Here is a 23,931-nt window from a genome sequence, read left to right as displayed (position 1 = left end):
TTACACTGTCTGTAGCGTGGAGCACTGTGAATGAAACTGTTTTTGTATTGCCACGGAATGTGGCTGGCATGCTACATACACCTAACACAGGAATATGTTCTCCACTATAAGTAGCCAAAGAATGTTTTGCCGCTGAAAGTTTAGGGCGGCCGATAGCCGCATACGTAGCACTATTTATGAGAGTCACAGACGCACCAGTGTCTAATTGAAAATTGAAGGTCTTATCCTGGATGCGTAGCTTCACAAATAGTTTATTACACTGTCTCTGGATCGGTGCAGTGGAGGCGGAAGACACCAAATCAGCGCGTTTAGCGTGTGTTCGCTGCTTACAACATCTCGTGGGTTGGGCGGGTGGAACAACAACTCCCGCTTCACTTGCAGTCTGTACATTACTTTTTACAGCGTTTGAATTACGCTTGGGTTGCATAGCAGAGGGCTGGGTGGGTGGCTTATTGCGAACAAGTTTATTACCCACACGAATCATGGAAGAGTCTTTAAATGCGACCTTCTGGGCAGGCTGGCTTTGAAGAACATGAATATCCATGGGCTGGGCAGCACTAGAATTGTTCTTGCGTTTACGCAAACAAACAGTCTGGATGTGTCCTTTCCTTTGACAAAAGTGACAAACCGCGTTTCTCAACGGGCAACATTCACGAGGATGAGCAAGAACACACTTAGGGCAAGACTTAACTTTATCATTTTGCACACGCAGCTGACGAATGTGTTTAACATGACGCGGCCGGCTAGTGTTTACAGTCTGACTCTGCCGGTGGGGCCGCGGGCGTGACCTAACTTGCTTAGCACAGGCAATTTGAGAAATACATGGCTGATCTAACTCACACTCAGCATAGTCAAAAGTATCTTGGGCTTCAATGATGTTCATCACAGTCTCTAATGACGGGTCCGGCAACTTTAAGATAGCAGCACGAATACGAGAATCTGCAATGTTTTGAGTAATAGCGTCTCGTAACATGACATCACTGTAGGAAGCTCCACACACACAATTAAATCGGCACTGACGGGTGAGGCCCCGTAAATCTGTTAACCACTGTTTATTAGATTGATGTGGCAGTTTCTTTAATCTGAAGAACCTGAATCTGGCTGCTGCCACATGAACTCGCGACTCGAAATACTCAGCAAGCTTGTTAACAACAACGTCATAGTCTAAAGCTTCTGGCTGGGATTCCGGGAACAACTTACAAAGTAGTCGATAGATTTCCACGCCTGCAGTGGAAATTAAATAAAGCTGCCGCTCAGTACCTGTGATTTTGTAGACTGTCATGTGCGCCTGCAACTGCGCGAAATATTCTCGCCAATCTTCTCTGGATTCATCAAAAGCCCGGAACTGTGGTGCTGCCTGTACTTGTTCCTTTTGTGTTGGAGGATTAGCCGCTTGTTTGGCAATTGCTTCCACCAGACTTTGTATTTGCTGACTCTGTAACAAGATCAACTGTTGTAATTCGGCAGACATAGTGAACACAAATTAAACCAGCCCCCAAAAGTTTATCGCTATAATTAGTATAACAAGAACAAGTTGAACCAGCCCTGCACACGAGTTCGGAAGACCTCGCCGCCAGTTTTGTGGCGGTGTTCGTAGCGACAAACACTTGGCTGTAGAAATGGCTTACGAAGTCACCGCCACACTTTTAATAGCGAGCCGACCGGTCCGCTGGAACAGTGAACAGAAAGATGAAAAACCAAACACTCTGATTAAATAAAAGTCGGTACTTATCTTTATTGATGAAGATACAGTAACACAATAGTGAACTCGGTGTCTACAGAAATCTGTCTAGTTCGAGTCGGAGCGGCTAGGTCTGCGTCGGCTGACGACAAACAACAACTCTGCTGCGATGAACACACAACTGACTAGCAAGTACACAATTCGGTGGCGAGTATACAACTGAGCGGCGAATACAGAACTGTCCTAGCGCTCGCGACTCCAGCGCTTAAGAAGCCAGAAGCCAGCGGTGGCGCGCGCAGACTTGCGGCGATTTCCTCTCTCGCTGGCGTTGCTTATGCGGACGGCGTCCGAACTTTGATGCTGCCAACCTTTTGGCAGCGGGCTTGGGTGGCATTACTGGCTAGGATACAATAGTATCCCCAATCTTTTGATCAAAACCTAAATGACAAATCTGATTTTCCTTCTGTTCAACTTCAACTTCAGATACCTGTGCCACATTATTAACACAGTTATTGTTGTCTAATTACAATCATTGTGGGCCCTGTACTTTTGTTTCCTTGCCCCAAAACTGTGGACCTTCATTGAGGCAGACTGGTGTTTCCAAAATAGCTACCTCTAGATTGTTTCTCCTATAAAATTGCCCATGGTTATCCCCATTATTCCTAATTAGGACCATTCAAAAATTCACTTTTAACTCTCCCCTGTTCAGCTTCTGACCAAAATTTATTTAAAAAACTTTTTTCAAAACTTTGATGTGTTTTCTACTTACTTAAATTTAGATTTACTCAAGACAGAGCTTCACCTTCAAGACATCTTTTAACAAATTTAACTCATGCCTGACACAAAACTATCTCTACAGTGGTGTAGAAAATCCATTGGATGTAAATTACCTGATGGAAAACTTTTGATAGGAATGTTGGACCATGCAGTACCATTGTTCAAATACAGATTTTTGTGGATACAGTTTTCCTGATCTGCTGAAATTTTTTGATCTAAAACATTTACATTAGTTTGCATACTGTTTTTAACATTTAAAATTTTTGGATCTAAACTACTAAAGCTTTGTTCCATTTTTTCCACTACGACCTTCTGTTGAACTCTGACATTATTAACATTCTTCTTCTGATTTGCAACCTCAGCAATAAACTCATTTTCCAAAACAATAGTCTTACTTTCTAAGACATCAACGTCTTCATTCACACTTTTTAATCCCTCTGACAACCCATTTTTTAGCTCAGACCTGATTACTAAGTTGGTCTAGTTGGTATTGTACCCTGTCCATTTTACTATTATTTTCAGACTGTTCTGTCTTCCTTTTGCTCCAAAATCGACTGCAGAATACCAGTTTTTACTGTTTCTTTGCTAACTATGCTTTCACTTGGTGCAAACATGTCCCGGGACATGTATGTACTATCTAGGAACAGCTCTGATGTTAGAATTGTAATGTATTACAAAGAATACTGCAAAATATTTGAGGAAGTAATCCAGAAATCGAAGCAGCTTTATTATGAGAAAAAGATAATTACATCAGGTAACAAAATAAAAACTGTATGGGATATTGTGAAGACAGAGACAGGTGGGGCCAAAAGGAAGAGGAACAGATAGCTCTAAAAATAAATGAGACTTTGGTAATAAGTACATGTAGTGTTGCAAACCTCTTAAACAATTCCTTCATTTCTGTTACTGACAGCTTGGGGTTATCAGGTTCAGTGAACAGTGCAATGGAGTATCTGAGACTAGTCTTTAAAAATAATGTCAGTGAAATGGAAATGACACTCTCGTCTCCCAAAGAAGTAGCATCCATCATAAAATCCTTAAAATCCAAGTATTCCAATGGGTATGATAACATATCAACAAAGTTAATCAAAGAGTGCTCATGCGAGTTAAGTTCTATCTTAAGTTAATTGTGTAATCAATCTCTTATCAGCGAAACATTTCCAGACAAGCTAAAATATGCTGAAGTTAGCTTCTTTATGAAGAGGGATAAAGGGATACCATCAAACTATTGACCAATTTCACTTTTTCTGGCTTCTCAAAAATATTTGAAAAGGTTGTGTTCAAACATCTCCTTAAGTATCTGACCGCAAATAATATATTGTCCAAGTCACAGTTTGGGTCACTGGTGGGTTCTGATACAGAGAAAGCTATTTACACTTACAGTGAGAATGTACTTAATTAATTAGATAATAAATTAGAGGCTACTGGCATTTCCTGTGACCTGTCAAAAGCCTTTGACTGTGTGAACAACAGCATTCTCTTAAGTAAATTAGAATATTATGGTGGCAACAGCAATGCTGCGAAATAGTTTGAGTCTTATCCACCTAACAGGAAATAAAGGAGTCGTTGTGAAATACGTGTGCAGTAAGCAGCCAGTCTTCATCTGACTGGGAATTAATTACATGTGGTGTTCCTCAAGGTTCCATCTTGGCTCCAATGCTTTTTCTTGTATACATTAATGACCTCTCATCTGTTACATTGACAGATGCTAAGTTTGTTTTGTTTGCGGATTATACAAACATTGAAATAAGTAGCAAGTCAAGTCAGATTTAGAAAAATTTGCTAATCAAATTTTCACTGACATTAATAAGTGGTTTAAAGCTAGTTCACTGTCATTAAACTTTGAGAAGATCCACTATATGGAGTTTAGAACCTGTAAGAGATTTCCTTCCAGCATGAGTATAACATATGAAGACATGCAGATCGAAGAGGTTGACAGTGTTAAGTTTCTGGGATTACAACTCCATAATAAATTCAGTTGGGAAGCACATACCACAGAATTGCTTAAGCACCTAAACAAGTCTGTATTTGCTGTGAGAATCTCAGATGTAAGAGATATAAATATATAAAAACCTGCATACTTTGCTTACTTTCATTCTATTATGTCATTCGTGATCATATTCTTGGGCAACTCATCAAACCGAGCAAAAGATTTTAGGGTGCAAAAGCATGTGATAAGAATCATTTGTGGTGTAAATTCAAGAACATCTTGTAGAAACCTATTCAAGAAACTTTGTATTCTAACCACTGCTTCTCAGTATATTTATTTCTTAAAGAAATTTGTTGCAGGTAATGCATCTCTGTTTCCATCCAATAGCTCAATACATAGTATCAATACTGGGAATAAGAACTATCTACATAAAGACCTAAAATCACTTACCTTGGTCCAAAAAGGCACCCAATATTCAGGAACACACATTTTCAATAAATTGCCACCAACCATTAAAAACTTGGTTTCAGATGAAGCACAGCTTAAGCAGAGTTTGGGAGACTTTTTGATGGGCAACTCCTTCTGCTCCATAGATGAATATCTTAAGAGACTGTTATGCCAACTTAAGTAAAAATACCTGTTACATTTCAGTTTTAACAACATTTGGTCACAACAGTCAAGATTAGCTATTATGTTTATGATAAATTTATTAATAGTGTTTCGTTCTGTAAATATTAGCTGTTCCAGTTTACTGCCTTTTATAAACATATTTTGACAATCTCCTGACAAATGATCGGGATAGTAAATATTACATTCAAATGTTTTATGTTTTTATGTTATACTTTTGACATGTTCCACAACCATGACATTCATCTCATTTTTTGGGTCAATGGAATGAAAACTGACTCTAATCTAATCTAATCTGGCTGAGTCCTACAACTATCACTTCTACATCACTACTACCCTCGTCTCTATTCATTTTCCTAGCAATCACACGAGTTAAAAGAAAAGTTAATTTCACAAATAGTCTGCACTTATATTTTCTTTTTTCATGTCCTTCATCATAGTTATAATGTCCTCTTTCAATTGATCTGGTCCATCATTGTTGACAGTATCTCATCACTGTTGGGCAGCTCTCGGGTCTTCTTTCTTCATATGATATATATTCATTTATATATAAACTGCAGATGACACTAATCACTGTCCTTTCTTCTTCTGCAACAGACAAAACTTCTTTATCAGTCAACTGATCTCAGATGATGCCCACAATTGTAATCTTACCATCACACGTGTTACTAGTAAATTTTTCAGTTTCTTCAAAAAGATTAATTGCTTTATATATAAAAACAAAGATGAGGTGACTTACCGAACAAAAGCGCTGGCAGGTCGATAGACACACAAACAAACACAAACATACACACAAAATTCAAGCTTTCGCAACAAACTGTTGCCTCATCAGGAAAGAGGGAAGGAGAGGGGAAGACGAAAGGAAGTGGGTTTTAAGGGAGAGGGTAAGGAGTCATTCCAATCCCGGGAGCGGAAAGACTTACCTTAGGGGGAAAAAAGGGACAGGTATACACTCGCACACACGCACATATCCATCCACACATACAGACACAAGCAGACATATTTAAAGACAAAGAGTTTGGGCAGAGATGTCAGTCGAGATAGAAGTGTAGAGGCAAAGAAGTTGTTGAAAGACAGGTGAGGTATGAGTGGCGGCAACTTGAAATTAGCGGAGATTGAGGCCTGGCGGATGACGAGAAGAGAGGATATACTGAAGGGCAAGTTCCCATCTCCGGAGTTCGGATAGGTTGGTGTTGGTGGGAAGTATCCAGATAACCCGGACGGTGTAACACTGTGCCAAGATGTGCTGGCTGTGCACCAAGGCATGTTTAGCCACAGGGTGATCCTCATTACCAACAAACACTGTCTGCCTGTGTCCATTCATGCGAATGGACAGTTTGTTGCTGGTCATTCCCACATAGAATGCATCACAGTGTAGGCAGGTCAGTTGGTAAATCACGTGGGTGCTTTCACACGTGGCTCTGCCTCTGATCGTGTACACCTTCCGGGTTACAGGACTGGAGTAGGTGGTGGTGGGAGGGTGCATGGGACAGGTTTTGCATCGGGGGCGGTTACAAGGATAGGAGCCAGAGGGTAGGGAAGGTGGTTTGGGGATTTCGTAGGGATGAACTAACAGGTTACGAAGGTTAGGTGGACGGCGGAAAGACACTCTTGGCGGAGTGGGGAGGATTTCATGAAGGATGGATCTCATTTCAGGGCAGGATTTGAGGAAGTCGTATCCCTGCTGGAGAGCCACATTCAGAGTCTGGTCCAGTCCTGGAAAGTATCCTGTCACAAGTGGGGCACTTTTGTGGTTCTTCTGTGGGGGATTCTGGGTTTGAGGGGACGAGGAAGTGGCTCTGGTTATTTGCTTTTGTACCAGGTCGGGAGGGTAGTTGCGGGATGTGAAAGCTGTTTTCAGGTTGTTGGTGTAATGATTCAGGGATTCCGGACTGGAGCAGATTCGTTTGCCACGAAGACCTAGGCTGTAGGGAAGGGACCGTTTGATGTGGAATGGGTGGCAGCTGTCATAATGGAGGTACTGTTGCTTGTTGGTGGGTTTGATGTGGACGGACGTGTGAAGTTGGCCATTGGACAGGTGGAGGTCAACGTCAAGGAAAGTAGCATGGGATTTGGAGTAGGACCAGGTGAAACTGATGGAACCAAAGGAGTTAAGGTTGGAGAGGAAATTCTGGAGTTCTTCTTCACTGTGAGTCCAGATCATGAAGATGTCATCAATAAATCTGTACCAAACTTTGGGTTGGCAGACTTGGGTAACCAAGAAGGCTTCCTCTAAGCGACCCATGAATAGGTTGGCGTACGAGGGGGCCATCCTGGTGCCCATGGCTGTTCCCTTTAATTGTTGGTATGTCTGGCCCTCAAAAGTGAAGAAGTTGTGGGTCAGGATGAAGCTGGCTAAGGTGATGAGGAAAGAGGTTTTAGGTAGGGTGGCAGGTGATCGGCGTGAAAGGAAATGCTCCATCGCAGCGAGGCCCTGGACGTGCGGAATATTTGTGTATAAGGACGTGGCATCAATGGTTACAAGGATGGTTTCCGGGGGTAACAGATTGGGTAAGGATTCCAGGCGTTCAAGGAAGTGGTTGGTGTCCTTGATGAAGGATGGGAGACTGCATGTAATGGGTTGAAGGTGTTGATCTACGTAGGCAGAGATACGCTCTGTGGGGGCTTGGTAACCAGCTACAATGGGGCGGCCGGGATGATTGGGTTTGTGGATTTTAGGAAGAAGGTAGAAGGTAGGGGTGCGGGGTGTCGGTGGGGTCAGGAGGTTGATGGAGTCAGGTGAAAGGTTTTGCAGGGGGCCTAAGTTTCTGAGGATTCCTTGAAGCTCCGCCTGGACATCGGGAATGGGGTTACCTTGGCAAACTTTGTATGTGGTGTTGTCTGAAAGCTGACGCAGTCCCTCAGCCACATACTCCCGACGATCAAGTACCACGGTCGTGGAACCCTTGTCCGCCGGAAGAATGATGATGGATCGGTCAGCCTTCAGATCACGGATAGCCTGGGCTTCAGCAGTGGTGATGTTGGGTGTAGGATTAAGGTTTTTTAAGAAGGATTGAGATGCAAGGCTGGAAGTCAGAAATTCCTGGAAGGTTTGGAGAGGGTGATTTTGAGGAAGAGGAGGTGGGTCCCGCTGTGACGGAGGATGGAACTGTTCCAGGCAGGGTTCAATTTGGATGGTGTCTTGAGGAGTCGGATCATTAGGAGTAGGATCATTTTTCTTCGTGGCAAAGTGATACTTCCAGCAGAGAGTACGAGTGTAGGACAGTAAATCTTTGACGAGGGCCGTTTGGTTGAATCTGGGAGTGGGGCTGAAGGTGAGGCCTTTGGATAGGACAGAGGTTTCGGATTGAGAGAGAGGTTTGGAGGAAAGGTTAACTACTGAATTGGGGTGTTGTGGTTCCAGATTGTGTTGATCGGAATTTTGAGGTTTTGGAGGGAGTGGAGCTGGAAGTGGGAGATTGAGTAGATGGGAGAGACTGGGTTTGTGTGCAATGAGAGGAGGTTGAGGTTTGCTGGAAAGGTTGTGAAGGGTGAGTGAGTTGCCTTTCCGGAGGTGGGAAACCAGGAGATTGGATAGTTTTTTGAGGTGGAGGGTGGCATGCTGTTCTAATTTACGGTTGGCCTGTAGGAGGATGCTCTGAACAGCCGGTGTGGATGTGGGAGAGGAAAGATTAAGGACTTTTATTAAGGATAGGAGTTGACGGGTGTGTTCATTGGCTGAGTTGATGTGTAGGTGAAGGATTAGGTGGGTGAGGGCAATGGATTGCCTCACCCACCTAATCCTTCACCTACACATCAACTCAGCCAATGAACACACCCGTCAACTCCTATCCTTAATAAAAGTCCTTAATCTTTCCTCTCCCACATCCACACCGGCTGTTCAGAGCATCCTCCTACAGGCCAACCGTAAATTAGAACAGCATGCCACCCTCCACCTCAAAAAACTATCCAATCTCCTGGTTTCCCACCTCCGGAAAGGCAACTCACTCACCCTTCACAACCTTTCCAGCAAACCTCAACCTCCTCTCATTGCATACAAACCCAGTCTCTCCCATCTACTCAATCTCCCACTTCCAGCTCCACTCCCTCCAAAACCTCAAAATTCCGATCAACACAATCTGGAACCACAACACCCCAATTCAGTAGTTAACCTTTCCTCCAAACCTCTCTCTCAATCCGAAACCTCTGTCCTATCCAAAGGCCTCACCTTCAGCCCCACTCCCAGATTCAACCAAACGGCCCTCGTCAAAGATTTACTGTCCTACACTCGTACTCTCTGCTGGAAGTATCACTTTGCCACGAAGAAAAATGATCCTACTCCTAATGATCCGACTCCTCAAGACACCATCCAAATTGAACCCTGCCTGGAACAGTTCCGTCCTCCGTCACAGCGGGACCCACCTCCTCTTCCTCAAAATCACCCTCTCCAAACCTTCCAGGAATTTCTGACTTCCAGCCTTGCATCTCAATCCTTCTTAAAAAACCTTAATCCTACACCCAACATCACCACTGCTGAAGCCCAGGCTATCCGTGATCTGAAGGCTGACCGATCCATCATCATTCTTCCGGCGGACAAGGGTTCCACGACCGTGGTACTTGATCATCGGGAGTATGTGGCTGAGGGACTGCGTCAGCTTTCAGACAACACCACATACAAAGTTTGCCAAGGTAACCCCATTCCCGATGTCCAGGCGGAGCTTCAAGGAATCCTCAGAAACTTAGGCCCCCTGCAAAACCTTTCACCTGACTCCATCAACCTCCTGACCCCACCGACACCCCGCACCCCTACCTTCTACCTTCTTCCTAAAATCCACAAACCCAATCATCCCGGCCGCCCCATTGTAGCTGGTTACCAAGCCCCCACAGAGCGTATCTCTGCCTACGTAGATCAACACCTTCAACCCATTACATGCAGTCTCCCATCCTTCATCAAGGACACCAACCACTTCCTTGAACGCCTGGAATCCTTACCCAATCTGTTACCCCCGGAAACCATCCTTGTAACCATTGATGCCACGTCCTTATACACAAATATTCCGCACGTCCAGGGCCTCGCTGCGATGGAGCATTTCCTTTCACGCCGATCACCTGCCACCCTACCTAAAACCTCTTTCCTCATCACCTTAGCCAGCTTCATCCTGACCCACAACTTCTTCACTTTTGAGGGCCAGACATACCAACAATTAAAGGGAACAGCCATGGGCACCAGGATGGCCCCCTCGTACGCCAACCTATTCATGGGTCGCTTAGAGGAAGCCTTCTTGGTTACCCAAGTCTGCCAACCCAAAGTTTGGTACAGATTTATTGATGACATCTTCATGATCTGGACTCACAGTGAAGAAGAACTCCAGAATTTCCTCTCCAACCTTAACTCCTTTGGTTCCATCAGTTTCACCTGGTCCTACTCCAAATCCCATGCTACTTTCCTTGACGTTGACCTCCACCTGTCCAATGGCCAACTTCACACGTCCGTCCACATCAAACCCACCAACAAGCAACAGTACCTCCATTATGACAGCTGCCACCCATTCCACATCAAACGGTCCCTTCCCTACAGCCTAGGTCTTCGTGGCAAACGAATCTGCTCCAGTCCGGAATCCCTGAATCATTACACCAACAACCTGAAAACAGCTTTCACATCCCGCAACTACCCTCCCGACCTGGTACAAAAGCAAATAACCAGAGCCACTTCCTCGTCCCCTCAAACCCAGAATCCCCCACAGAAGAACCACAAAAGTGCCCCACTTGTGACAGGATACTTTCCAGGACTGGACCAGACTCTGAATGTGGCTCTCCAGCAGGGATACGACTTCCTCAAATCCTGCCCTGAAATGAGATCCATCCTTCATGAAATCCTCCCCACTCCGCCAAGAGTGTCTTTCCGCCGTCCACCTAACCTTCGTAACCTGTTAGTTCATCCCTACGAAATCCCCAAACCACCTTCCCTACCCTCTGGCTCCTATCCTTGTAACCGCCCCCGATGCAAAACCTGTCCCATGCACCCTCCCACCACCACCTACTCCAGTCCTGTAACCCGGAAGGTGTACACGATCAGAGGCAGAGCCACGTGTGAAAGCACCCACGTGATTTACCAACTGACCTGCCTACACTGTGATGCATTCTATGTGGGAATGACCAGCAACAAACTGTCCATTCGCATGAATGGACACAGGCAGACAGTGTTTGTTGGTAATGAGGATCACCCTGTGGCTAAACATGCCTTGGTGCACAGCCAGCACATCTTGGCACAGTGTTACACCGTCCGGGTTATCTGGATACTTCCCACCAACACCAACCTATCCGAACTCCGGAGATGGGAACTTGCCCTTCAGTATATCCTCTCTTCTCGTCATCCGCCAGGCCTCAATCTCCGCTAATTTCAAGTTGCCGCCACTCATACCTCACCTGTCTTTCAACAACTTCTTTGCCTCTACACTTCTATCTCGACTGACATCTCTGCCCAAACTCTTTGTCTTTAAATATGTCTGCTTGTGTCTGTATGTGTGGATGGATATGTGCGTGTGTGCGAGTGTATACCTGTCCCTTTTTTCCCCCTAAGGTAAGTCTTTCCGCTCCCGGGATTGGAATGACTCCTTACCCTCTCCCTTAAAACCCACTTCCTTTCGTCTTCCCCTCTCCTTCCCTCTTTCCTGATGAGGCAACAGTTTGTTGCGAAAGCTTGAATTTTGTGTGTATGTTTGTGTTTGTTTGTGTGTCTATCGACCTGCCAGCGCTTTTGTTCGGTAAGTCACCTCATCTTTGTTTTTATATATAATTTTTCCCACGTGGAATGTTTCCTTCCATTATATAGATTAATTGCTTTGTTTCAGATGCTTTGAGAGGAGTAAGATGTACAAATAATTTTGTTACTTATATTCATTTTTTTCGTTCTTGACTGCAGTTTGTCTTGTGTGGGGGTAGATTCTTCAGGCTGAAATTTTTTAACTTTGTGGGTTCTAGTTGATAGGATAACTGATGAAGTAATTTCTGTTTCTATGACTTTTTTATTAATTTTATCCCATTCTTCTATATCAAACTGATTTACAATCTCCACTGTAGAACAAAAATTCACATTGTTTTTGTCAAACATAGAAACATGACCTATTTCTATTAAAGAAAGGTAATGTTAGACGAGGGTGTCCCATTACACACCCTCAGCAACTCCCCAGTTGTGCCACTGCAATTGCCTGGCAAAGTGATTTGTTACGTGTGTGAGCAGATTATTAATTCATAAATAACACTAACTGCACTTATATTTAAATGCATTATGCAGTTTGAGGCACAATGACCAATGTTTAGTATTTAGCCACATACTACTTATTATAATATTCAGAAAGACTCATGAAGTAGTTAGGCTATAATATTTTATTTTTTTATTGCAACGGTGGAAGAAGAATGGGGAGATTTTAAGAGGGCTCTAGTTGAGGCAGCTGAGATTGCGTGCGGAAGAACTAGCACAAAGAGGAGAAGTAAGGAAACCCCATGGTGGAACAACATATGTAAAGAGGCAGTACTTCGAAAGAACAAAGCCTTCAGAGAATGGTTCCAGACCCGAACAGAGGAAGCTAGTGTAAAATATAAGGGAAGCAAGAAAGCGGCACAGACCATAGTAAGGGCGGAGAAGAAGAAGTGGATGGAAAAATGGACAAGAATGTTAGAAGAGGACAGTGAAGGGAACAAAAAAGTACTTTACACCATGGTAAGAAATAAGAGGAACGACAGAAGCGAGTGCCTGAGGATCATGGATAATAATGGAAGAGTTGTAGAGGAAATGCATGAGCTCAAAAAGATTTGGAAGGAGTACTTTGAAGATCTGTTGAATGCCGTCAAGCGGGTAACTAACAGCGATGGAGAGCCTAAGGCAGCAGACGATTATAATAGTGGGGAAATTGATGATCTAACTTGGAATGAAGTGGAAGAAGCCATAAAGAGGATGAAAGGGGGCAAGGCACCAGGTTGGGACGAAGTAACAGTGGATATGATATGAGCAGCAGGAGAAGTAGGAACCCAGTGGCTATACAGAGTGCTGAGGGTGGTGTGGAAGGAGAACAGAATTCCTGAGGATTGGAAGAAAGGAATTATAGTCCCGATCTTCAAGAAAGGGGATAAAAGGAGATGTGAGAACTACAGAGGAATCACCCTGCTATGCCACTGTGGAAAAATCTATGAAAAGATCCTGGAGAAGAGAATAAGAAGCAGTATTGAAAGTAGACTGCAAGAGGAGCAGTATGGGTTCAGACCGGGAAGATCAACAACGGACCTCATATTTGCGGTAAGGCAACTGCAGGAAAGGCACTATGAGTACGGGAAGGACTTAATCATGGCCTTTTTAGATATTGAGAAGGCGTATGACAGTATCTATAGGGACAAGCTCTGGGATGTGCTGAACGCAAAAGGGATAGATGAAGAGATAACACAAAAAGTCAGAAAAATGTATGAAGGAAGTGAGAGTTGTGTGAAAGTGGGGAGGGAACGTACTGCATGGTTCAAGCTGGAAAATGGGCTGCGACAGGGAAGTGCACTTTCGCCTTTATTGTTTATTATTGTTATGGATGAAATCCTACAGCAAGTATCAGATGCAATTGGAGATCATAAAATGAAAGCAGTACTTTTTGCCGATGACCTGATGTTATGGGGAAATTGCGAGAAGGAGGTGCAAGAGCAGTTAGATGTATGGGAGGCAACGGCAGCACAATATGGAATGCATTTCTCTGCAAAGAAAAGTGAAATAATTGTCACAACAAGGAAGAAGAATAGGCCAAATGTGGATATATCTTGTGGAGGGGAAAAACTACAAGTGGTAGAGAACTTCAAGTACCTGGGAAGCATGATTGAAAGTAAGGGGGGAAACGCAATGGAAATAAATGAAAGGTGCAGAAAAGCAGGGCAGTTCTTGAAATGCATTAGGGGGCTTATTTGGAGCAAGGAGGTGCCACAGAAGTCCAAGGGAATTATATACCGAACCTACTTTGTCCCCATATTGGCATACGGAAGTGAGACATGGGTAATGCACAAAAGCGACAAAAGTAGAATACAAGCTAGTGAAATGAAGTTCCAGAGGAGCAGGTTGAGTGTAACAAGACGAGACAGATTGCAAAATGTGTATGTGAGGGAAAGACTAAAGGAGGAACCAGTACAGGACAGGATAGAAAAATCAAGACTGCAGTGGTATGGACACATGAAGAGAATGGATGAGGGAAGAATTCCAAAGAGGATGTTTGATCTGCAACTGGAGGGGAAGAGGCCCAGGGGAAGACCAAGAGATAGATGGGTGAAGGGAGTGAAGGAATGTGTGACGAGAAGAGGAGAGAACTGGACGAAGGTGGAAGAGGGGGAATGGTGGAAAGACAGAACACGATGGAGAGGCTTGTGTTCCCGACAGACCCAGCCAGTGGCTGGAAACTGTCCAAGATGATGATGATGATTGCAACGAAATGCTGATATTAACATTGAATCAATAACAACAGAACTATTATATATAATCAAAGAATAAACAATCTGTCCCTTATGTGCGACACCACAGAATAATGCTATCCTTCACTGTGCATCTACGGATGTTCTGCTGGCGACTCGTACACAGCCCCCCTCCGATAGAGTGGAGCTCCGGGAATGTCGGGGTATTTATATCTGACCTGACACCCAGCTCTTGTGTGTACTGAAGGCATTGGTTGAACTTCTTCAGCTTCTGTTGCTGGTAGTGACGGTACCGCTTCCTCTTGTGGTGGTGAGGTGGTGTCATCCTGATCCAGTGGTGTGGAAGGTGGCGCTTGGTGCCTGACCTCTGTGTCCTCTTCAGTTGGTTACATATGTGCAGGTTTGAGCCGTTCCAATGATACCACTTGACTCTTTCCATTTAGATCTATCTGCATGGTATGTTCATCCTGTGAGAGCACTCTGTAAGGTCCAGAATATGGAGGCTGAAGTTGTGACCTGACAACGTCCGTCCATAGCATCACATGTGTACATGAGCGTAGATCTTTGTGCATGAACGTATTTACTGCTCCATGTCTCGAGACAGGAGATGGGCGAAGTCGCGTACCATTTGCAATGTAAATGGCAGTTCAGTCTGTCGTGCCCCTTCCTTATCGGCAAAGAATTCTGCAGGCAGTCGTAAGGGTTCACCTTTAGGAATGCCCCATAAATCTGTTTTCAATGCTGTGCGTAGGCCCAACAAAACTAGTGGTAATGCTAACGACCAAGACTGTGCATGGCACATTAATGCAGCTTTTAATGTTCTATGCCAGTGTTCCACCATCCCATTGCTTGCTGGGTGGTACCCTGTGGTGCAATGATGTTGGAACCCGCAGAGGTTGGCCAATTCCGAGAACAACGTCGATTCAAACTGATGCCCCTGGTCTGTGGTGACATGTAAAGGGCAGCCGAAACGTGCTATCAAACATGAAAGAAATACGCGTGCCACCGTATTTGCTGAAATATCCGATAACGGAATCGCCTCTTCCCATCTGGTGAAGCGGTCCACCGCATTCTGGAGATAACAGTATCCTTCCGACGGCAAAAGTGGTCCCACGATGTCCAGGTGCACATATGTGAAACGTTGTGTGGTAAGTGGGAAGTTTCCTACTGCTTTGTGCACGTGTCTCCCACCTTGGCCCTCTGACAGTCCAGGCACGTTTTTGCCCAATTACGGCAGTCTCTATTTATACCGGGCCACACAAGTCTGTCTGTCATTAGTTTGACACTGGCGTTTATTCCCGGATGAGCCAGTCCATGGATGCTATCAATTATGGTCATTGCAATCTCTCAGGTATGAATGGTCTCGGAAGTGTTCACCTGTAGGTTGTATTTGTTACAAGCATAACTCAGACGTACTATCACGAAGAATTTAGCAAGTTGCTGGTCTGTTTCCTGTGCTGCAGCTATTTCCTTGTAGTCAATAGTGTGAGAGATTGTTTCCAACCTAGACAGGAAATCTGCCACGACATTCTCAGCTCCTTTTACGTGCTGCAGGTGTATCGAACCTGGGCGATAAACTCGAGTTGTCTAAATTGTCGTGGTGAGCAACCATCCTTGTTCTTACTGAAGGTGAAAGTAATTGGCTTGTGGTGTTCTTACTGAAGGTGAAAGTAATTGGCTTGTGGTCTGTAGAAACGATGAATGGTTTGCCTTCTACTTGCGGTTGGAAATGTCTGATGGCTTCATAAATTGCCAGTACCTCCCTATCATAGGCACTACATTTTACTTGCGACGATGTAAGCTTGCGGGAGAAGAAACCTAGAGGCTGCCAATTTTTTCCCACCTTCTGCACCTATTGCCTGCTGGCTCACATCCACAACAATTGCCAGTCGAGCTTGAGGAACCGGATGTGCCAACATTATTGCCTGAAGTAGACAGGTTTTGATCTTGTCGAATGTCATCTGCATCTCTGATGTCCACTGTAAAGGTTGTTTGCCTACTGCATCCTTGCCAACTAGTGCTGACATCAAAGGGACTTGAATGGCCACCGCATTAGGCAGATGTTGTCTGTAGAAGTTAACTGCTTCAAGAAACCAGTGTAATTGGAGATAGTCGATGGGGCGAGTCATCTCTTCGATAAGGTTGAGTTTGTCTTGCAGTGGGCTGATACCGGCTGCTGTCACTGAGTAGCCCAAGAATGGCACCTGACATTGTCAAAGTAAACACTTTGATTCATTGACCAAAATGCCATATGCCTCAATACACTGGTAAACAGTCCTTAGATGTAGTTCATGCAATTCCTCAGACAACAAAAAAATCAAGATGTCATCGATGTACGCGAAGCAATATGGTAAACCTTTGAGGACTTCTTCAATGAAATACTGCCAAGTTTGTGCCACATTTTTTAACCCAAATGGCATACGGAGGTATTCGAATAAACCGAATGGTGTCGTGACAGCCGTCTTCGGAATATCAGCAGGTGCGACCGGTATCTGGTGATATGCTTTTTTGCAATCAATGATACTAAAAATGGTCATGCCTGCAAGTGTGTGCGTAAAATCCCTGATATGTGGTTTATTGGATAAAGATTGGGGATGGTACGAGTATTTAGTGCCCTGTAATCTCCGCACGGTCTCCAAGTCCCATCTTTCTTCTTTATGAGGTGAAGTGGTGATGACCACGGACTGTCAGATCTACGGACGATTCCCCGAGTGTAATAATTCTTCGAACACTGCCTTTGCTGCAGCAAAACAATCCAGAGCTAACCAGTGTGGGCGTTGAGACACTAGTTGACTGGGTGTAGTCCTGATGTGAAGTACCGTATTGTACTTTATTGTCTGCCCACCAGACATGGATTCGCAGTTTGCTACTTGTCTGCAATCAGACATGGACATAGGGCTTCGTCCTAGGGTGCCTCTAATGCACTGTGTCCCCCGTCAAATGCTCACTGAGCTAATAGATACCTCAAGTGCATAATGAAACAAGAAATCTGCACCCAATATTGCGTCTAGCACATCGGAAATTATGAAAGTCCATGGTAAACTTTCATGGAGCCCGAGGTCTACCTCTATCTGACATTTTCCATAAGTCGCTATTGACGTCTGGTTTGCTGCTGTGAGTTTCGACTGAGATGGAGGGAGCTTCACATCACACTTTCTAACAGGCAATGCACTAACATCCCAACCTGAGTCGACTAGATAAACATGGCTGGACTTAACGTCTGTAACAAACAGCTGATGGGACAGTGAAGGTAAAGAAGAAAGGTTACTCACCCGTAGCTGCCCCTCTTCGATCTCACCTCATAACAGTAGGTGCTGGTGCTCGAACTCGTGACCAGCGGCAACTAATGCCAGCCACTGTCGCCATTTGGGTGATTGCAGGGTGATGTGCAGCATGTCACCTCGCTTCCGAATCATCGATGGTACCAGCAGATACGCTCCTTAGACACAATGTCATCTTCCTTCCTCTTCTTGTTTGTGCCTGTCTTGCCTCCGAGCAACGTCGATATCTGCTGCTTCAATCCTTCAACTTGTTTTTGTAGGTCATCCAGTTGTTGAGAAACATCTGGCTGTTGGTGTTATTGTATTGCCGCCGTTTCCTGTGAGTCTGTACTGTTATGTCTGAACATCACCATCGATGTATGCGCTGCATCTAACGAGGTGTAGACCTTGTCGGCTAATGAGATCAACTCCGAGATATCTTGTGCATCTGAGAGCGCCACAGCCATTCTGACTGCCTCTGGCAACTGCACACATCATACATGTTGCAGTGTCGTATCTGGCAACTCGGTTCATTGACTAAACTTCGCAGGTGAAGCCAAAATTCTGAAGGTGACTTATCTCCTCTCTTTCCACTGTGCAATACTTGAATACATTGTTCCACTGGCCGACATAGTCACTCAATGAGTAACTGCTTAAAACGCATATACTTTTGCATGGCGGGCGGCTGAAGTATTATATCTGCGCTGATTGTTGCTGTTTTATTGTCAAGTGCACTAATGGTGATCGTAAATTTTGTCTCTTCATTTACAATGCCATGATGCTGGAAAGTCAGATCAAGCACCACGAGCCACAGTTCAGTTTTATCAGGTATGAACAGCTGTGGGCGTAATTTCATCTTGCTATTTTTCTCTGTCAAAAGGCCATTACTTGATGGCGCAGAAAAATTCAACACAGTGTTTTCTTGTTCTTTGATGTCATGTCATAATTCCTCAATGGTCTTTAGCAAAACGCCGCTCCGATCTGTAACACTCTGTGTGCTGCGCGGACTTGCTGATCTCCTGGTAGACGAAATTGAACTGGGCTGCATTTGTTCGTCTGCAACAAAATTCTTTATACGGGGTCACCACTTTCTACATCTACCTACATCTACATTTATACTCTGCAAGCCACCCAACGGTGTGTGGTGGAGGGCACTTTACGTGCCACTGTCATTACTTCCCTTTTCTGTTCCAGTCGCGTATGGTTCGTGGGAAGAACGACTGTCTGAAAGCCTCCGTGCGTGCTCTAATCTCTCTAATTTTACATTCGTGATCTCCTCGGGAGGTATAAGTAGGGGGAAGCAATATATTCGATACCTCATCCAGAAACGCACCCTCTCGAAACCTGGCTAGCAAGCTACACCGCGATGCCGAGCACCTCTCTTGCAGAGTCTGCCACTTGAGTTTATTAAACATCTCCGTAACGCTATCACAGTTACCAAATAACCCTGTGACGAAACGCGCCACTCTTCTTTGGATCTTCTCTATCTCCTCCGTCAACCCGACTACAATTTTCTAATGCTGTAACTTCTCTGTATACTACAGCATCATCCACAAAAGGCCGCATGGAACTTCCGACACTATCTACTAGGTCATTTATATATATTGTGAAAAGCAATGGTCCCATAACACTCCCCTGTGGCACGCCAGAGGTCACTCTAACGTCTGTAGACGTCTCTCCATTGATAACAACATGCTGTGTTCTGTTTGCTAAAAACTCTTCAATCCAGCCACACAGCTGGTCTGATACTCCGTAGGCTCTTACTTTGTTTATCAGGTGACAGTACAGAACTGTATCGAACGCCTTCTGGAAGTCAAGGAAAATAGCATCTACCTGGGAGCCTGTATGTAATATTTTCTGGGTCTCATGAACAAATAAAGTGAGTTGGGTCTCACACAATCGCTGTTTCTGGAATCCATGTTGATTCCTACAGAGTAGATTCTGGGTTTCCAAAAACGACATGATACTTGAGCAAAAAACATGTCCTAAAATTCTACAACAGATTGACGTCAGAGATATAGGTCTATAGTTTTGCGCATCTGCTCGACGACCCTTCTTGAAGATTGGGACTACCTGTGCTCTTTTCCAATCATTTGGAACCTTCCATTCCTCTAGAGACTTGCAGTACACTGCTGTTAGAAGGGGGGCAAGTTCTTTCTCGTACTCTGTGTAGAATCGAATTGGTATCCCGTCAGGTCCAGTGGACTTTCCTCTGTTGAGTGATTCCAGTTGCTTTTCTATTCCTTGGACACTTATTTCAATGTCAGCCATTATTTCGTTTGTGCGAGGATTTAGAGAAGGAACTGCAGTGCAGTCTTCCTCTGTGAAACCGCTTTGGAAAAAGGTGTTTAGTATTTCAGCTTTACACGTGTAATCCTCTGTTTCAATGCCATCATCATCCCAGAGTGTCTGGATATGCTGTTTTGAGCCCCTTACTGATTTAACTTAAGACCAGAACTTCGTAGGATTTTCTGTCAAGTCAGTACATAGAATTTTACTTTCGAATTCACTGAACACTTCACACATAGCCCTCCTTATGCTAACTTTGACATCGTTTAGCTTCTGTTTGTCTGAGAGGTTTTGGCTGCGTTTAAACTTGGAGTGAAGCTATCTTTGCTTTCGCAGTAGTTTCCTAACTTTGTTGTTGAACCACAGTGGGTTTTTCCTGTCCCTCACAGTTTTACTCGGCACGTACCTGTCTAAAACGCATTTTACAATTGCCTTGAACTTTTTCCATAAACACTCAACTTTGTCAGTGTCAGAACAGAAATTTTCATTTTGATCTGTTAGGTAGTCTGAAATCTGCCTTCCATTACTCTTGCTAAACAGATAAACCTTCCTCCCTTTTTTTTATATTCCTACTACCTTCCATATTCAGGGATGCTGCAACGGCCTTATGATCACTCATTCCCTGTTCTGCACTTACGGAGTCGAAAAGTTCGGGTCTGTTTGTTATCAGTAGGTCCAAGATGTTATCTCCATGAGTCGGTTCTCTGTTTAATTGCTCGAGGTAATTTTCGGATAGTACACTCCGTATAATGTCACTCGATGCTCTGTCCCTACCACCTGTCCTAAACATCTGTGTGTCCCAGTCTATATCTGGTAAATTGAAATCTCCACCTAAGACTATAACATGCTGAGAAAATTTATGTGAAATGTATTCCAAATTTTCTCTCAGTTGTTCTGCCACTAATGCTGCTGAGTCGGGAGGTCGGTAAAAGGAGCCAATTATTAACCTAGTTCAGTTGTTGAGTGTAACCTCCACCCATAATAATTCACAGGAACTGTGCACTTCTACTTCACTACAGGATAAACTACTACTAACAGCGACAAACATGCCACCACCAGTTGCGTGCAATCTATCCTTTCTAAACACCATCTGTGCCTTTGTAAAAATTTCATCAGTATTTATCTCTGGCTTCAGCCAGCTTTCTGTACCTATAACGATTTCAGCTTCGGTGCTTTCTATCAGCGCTTGAAGTCCCGGTACTTTACCAATGCAGCTTTGACAGTTTACAATTACAATACCGATTGCTACTTGGTCCCCGCATGTCCTGACTTTGCCCCTCACCCTTTGAGGCTGTTGCCCTTGCTGTACTTGCCCGAGGCCATCTAACCTAAAAAACCACCCAGTCCATGCCACACAACCCCTGCTACCTGTGTAGCCACTTGCTGCATGTAGTGGACTCCTGACTTATCCAGCGGAACCCGAAACCCCACCACCCTATAGCGCAAGTCGAGGAATCTGCAGCCCACACGGTCGCAGAACCGTCTCAGCCTCTGATTCAGACCCTCCACTCGGCTCTGTACCAAAAGTCCGCAGTCAGTCCTGTCAACGATGCTGCAGATGGTGAGCTCTGCTTTCATCCCGCTAGCAAGACTGGCGTATTCACCAAATCACATAGCCGCCGGAAGCCAGAGAGGATTTCCTCCGATCCATAGCGACACACATCAATGGTGCCGACATGAGCGACCACCTGCAGATGGGTGCACCCTGTACCCTTCATGGTATCCGGAAGGACCCTTTCCACCTCTGGAATGACTCCCCCCCGTATGCACACGGATTGCACATTGGTTTTCTTCCCCTCTCTTGCTGCCATTTCCCTGAGGGGCCCCATTACGCGCCTGACGTTGGAGCTCCCAACTACCAGTAAGCCCACCCTCTGCGACTGCCGGGATCTTGCAGACTGAGGGGCAACCTCTGGAACAGGACAAGCAGCCATGTCTGGCCGAAGATCAGTATCAGCTTGAGACAGAGCCTGAAACCGGTTCGTCAGACAAACTGGAGAGGCCTTCCGTTCAGCACTGCGGAATGTCTTTCGCCCCCTGCCACTCCTCGAGACGACCTTCCACTCTACCACAAGTGAGGGATCAGCCTCAATGTGGGCAGTATCCTGGGCAGCCACAGTCATAGTCCGATCGGGGGATGCGTGGGATGATCTGGCTGTCCCCGACAAACCCCCATCCGGACCCCCACAGTGATGCCCATTGGCAACAGCCTCAAGCTGTGTGACCAAAGCCAACACTGCCTGAAGCTGGGATGCCAACTCAGCCTGCATCCCAACACAGCAGTTGCAGTCCCTATCCATGCTAAAAACTGTTGTGCAAAGAACGTCTGAACTAATCTACAGAGAGCACAAGCAAATCGACACAAAATTTAAACGGTTATTACAATACAACGTTGCCTAGTAAATGCAGTAATGCTGCTACTTGCGCACTGCTGACACACTACTCGGCGGCAGAAGGAGACTACGCTATTTTACACTATTCAGGTACTAAAACGCGATGCTACAACTCTCAAATACTATAATACACCCGAAATTTATGAATTAAACAATGCAAGTACCAAAAACACGCAAAGAAATTAAGAATTAAACTATGTAACAAATAAGTGAGCTAGAAGTATACGACTTTCTGCTGGCAGCTGCTTATCCAATGGTGGTAGGGAGCCACGTACTACTTATTACAATCTTCAGAAAGACTCACGAAGTAGTTAGGCTATAATATTTTATTTTTTTATTGCAACATAAAGCTCATATTAACATTGAATCAATAACAACAGAACTATTATATATGATCAAAGAATAAACAATCTGTCCCTTGTGCGCACCGCCACAGAATAATGATATCCTTCACTGTGCGTCTACGGATGTTCTGCTGGCAACTCCCACAAGTAAATGCTTTCACTGTCATTTTTCTTCTTACAAGAACCTTGGTTAATTTAATGTTTCTTACTACAAAAAACAGTACCTTTGAAGTTGTTCATCCTGTAATGTGCATTCATGAGTCCATGTCAAAATTTATACTATTGCAGCTGACTAGGATGAGTCACACATGCCCGTTAGTTGTCAGTGTTGGCAGACAAACAAAAAAACATTTACCCTCGCACATTCTATAAACATGCAGTGAGTGCACTACTTACCGATGCGTCCCTGAGTTAAGTGGCCAACTTCACTTAGTTCATGGCTAAATTTGTCAATGCTGCTTACAGTGTTTAAGTTTCTTAATGTTGTTCCCTGATCTTTAATCCTAACTCTACACAGTGGTCCATACACAAAATTACTGCTATGCCAGACAAGTCACCTGGCCAAAGGTACTTTGGGCTACTCATGCAAAGCTGGGGCCGGTCGCTAGTACTAATATAAAACATAGGTGAGAACCGCAGATGGTGTGAATGCTTGATTTAGGCCACATGCAGGCTGCAGTTTGATGACCTCTGCTTTAAATCATTAAGGAAATTGATGTACAAAAGAAGGGAGACCCTGAGAGATTGTCAGTTAGAATGGCTAATGGTGTGAATACTTGATTTAGGCCATATGCAGTGTGCAGGCTGCAGTTTGATGACCTCTGCTTTTAATAATTAAGGACATTGATCTACAAAAGAAGGGAGACCCAGACAGATGGTCAGTTACAAAAGGGGTCAAATAGTGATGACAATGATGACAATGATGATGATGATTGGTTTGCGGGGTGCTCAACTGCATGGTAATTAGCACCTGTACAAATTTCCAATATTTACACAGTCTAGCCTCACAACTTTCACAAATGATGATGAAATTATGAGGACAACACAAACACCCAGCCGCCAGGCAAAGAAAATCCCCAACCTGGCTGGAAATTGAACCCAGGACCCGATGATCCAGAGGCAACAATACCAGCCACTAGACCACAAGCTGCAGTCGGGGTCAAATAGTGCTTGCATCATCCTCCATAAAAGCAGTGAAGAACCGATTATCCAGCATACCAGAGTGGCAGCCTCAGTGAACAGCAATGCCATTTTA

At 44.5% G+C, this 23,931-nt stretch overlaps 1 protein-coding gene across 1 annotated transcript in view; it reads left to right on the top strand.

Moving 5' to 3' along the window:
- Positions 1-23,931, top strand: part of LOC124781976 (serine/threonine-protein phosphatase 6 regulatory ankyrin repeat subunit C-like) — a 383,424-nt gene that overhangs the window by 218,520 nt on the left and 140,973 nt on the right. The window lies entirely within an intron of this gene.

This window comes from Schistocerca piceifrons, chromosome 1, assembly GCF_021461385.2.
Source record: "Schistocerca piceifrons isolate TAMUIC-IGC-003096 chromosome 1, iqSchPice1.1, whole genome shotgun sequence".
Taxonomy (NCBI): domain Eukaryota; kingdom Metazoa; phylum Arthropoda; class Insecta; order Orthoptera; family Acrididae; genus Schistocerca; species Schistocerca piceifrons.
This window is presented reverse-complemented; position numbering and strand designations above follow the sequence as displayed.